General features: G+C 60.1%; 1 long non-coding RNA gene across 1 annotated transcript; it reads left to right on the forward strand.

The window, feature by feature from the left end:
* On the forward strand, positions 1-1,262 carry LOC131741066 (uncharacterized). Its single transcript, XR_010836440.1, has 3 exons — positions 1-63; positions 169-254; positions 1,025-1,262. It is a non-coding gene; the product is annotated as an uncharacterized lncRNA (long non-coding RNA).
* Positions 1,263-1,625: the final 363 nt, after the last annotated feature.

Raw genomic sequence — 1,625 nt, forward strand, 5'->3', positions numbered from 1 at the left:
AGAGACACATTGCTTGTGGGTTGTGCCCTCCTGAAAGATGAAGAGACATGGCTGCAGCCCAAGGTTCGGGGTCACCTGCCCTGCATGGCACCTGTCCTGTGTGACCCTGGGTGGTGACCTCCCCTCTGTACCCTGCCCTGGCCTCACCACCTCCTGTCTCCTCTCCAGCTTGACCCGGACCCACTGCCTGTGACCCCAGTGCCTTCCTGCCAGGATGACCAGTGGCCACCACACAGCCATGGGCCCCAGAGCAGGTGAGATGACTCTCCCTCCCCCTCTTGGGGGGCAGCTCCCATGGCCGGCTCCTCGGGGTAGCAGGATCACCCTCTTTCCTCCTGAGCCTCTACTGGGGGTCCGGGAAGGGAAAGGGGCAGCACAGATGGGGCACTGGGGGTGGGGGTCCTGTTGGGGACAAGGCAGGGACCAGGGGGCCATGGCTAGAAGGGACTGAGCAAACGAGGATCAGGAGAAGGTGGTAGCTGACCCCTGTCCCTCTGCTCGGGGGTTTCAGGGCTCACACTGTGAAGACAGAGCTACAGGGGGTGGAGGGAGAAGGTGCACACATGTGGACACTGGGAGGCATGCATACAGGCCATCACATAGCTGTGCACATGCTTCCAGACACACAGTCACATGCCACCAGCTACACATGTGAACACATCGTCACATGAGTGTATACACTGCCACACCAGCAGGCACACAGGTCTACTGTGTAGTCATGCATGCCATGCCACACATGTACACCCCACCACACTTGTGTATACACCACCACCCCTGTACATACCATTAGGGGCACTGGCATACAGCATCAGACAGTTGTGTATACAGGTAGACACACTGCCACACATGTTCAGCTGGTCACATAGCACACTCAGACCCAGGCTGGCACACAGGTGACCAGCACCGTGGAGCTCCCAAGGACTCTGTATTGGGGCGATCACAGGCCCACCCGGGACACAGGGAGCCCTGGGGAGACCCACACTGGATGCTCCCACGCAGATTCTTATGGCCTGTTCTGTTCCAGATACCCTGGTGAACCCGGGCCTCGCCTTCCTGGTGTCACTCACTGCCCACTGCTCTCATCCCCAGGCCGAGGGTGCCACCCAGGGAGGGCTGGATGTCAGTAGGGCCAACCTGTGGGCCAGGTGAGTGCAGGTTCGGAGTCACAGTCAAGTTTCCCCAGCAGATTCCTTGGCAGGCCTGGGTGAGGGTGAGAAGGAGGGACCATCTCCAGTGTCTGCATTTGACGGCCCAGGCATGGCCGGAGCAGGACTCTGACTCCCGGCTCCGATATGGGGGGCCTGGCCCTGCCTGCCTGCCCAGGTCACTCGCTGGAGATGGCTCAGGGCAGCTGGTGTCCTTCATCAGAGTCACACCCACATGGCTGGGACAGGACCCCAGGCCATCGCGGCTGGCTGGGGCCCGGGTCCCCCACCTCAGCCCGGCAGACAGTCACTTTTTTTTTTCTGGGGGGTGCCACGTCATGCAGCATGTGGGATCTTAGTTCCCCGACCAGGGATCAAACCCAGACCCCTTGCATTGGAAGCACAGAGTCTTAACCACTGGACTGCCAGGGAACTTCCGACAATCACTTCTTGTCCTGAGGCCTCTCAGCTTTCTTCTTT

This window comes from Kogia breviceps, chromosome 14 (genome assembly GCF_026419965.1).
Source record: "Kogia breviceps isolate mKogBre1 chromosome 14, mKogBre1 haplotype 1, whole genome shotgun sequence".
NCBI lineage: Eukaryota > Metazoa > Chordata > Mammalia > Artiodactyla > Physeteridae > Kogia > Kogia breviceps.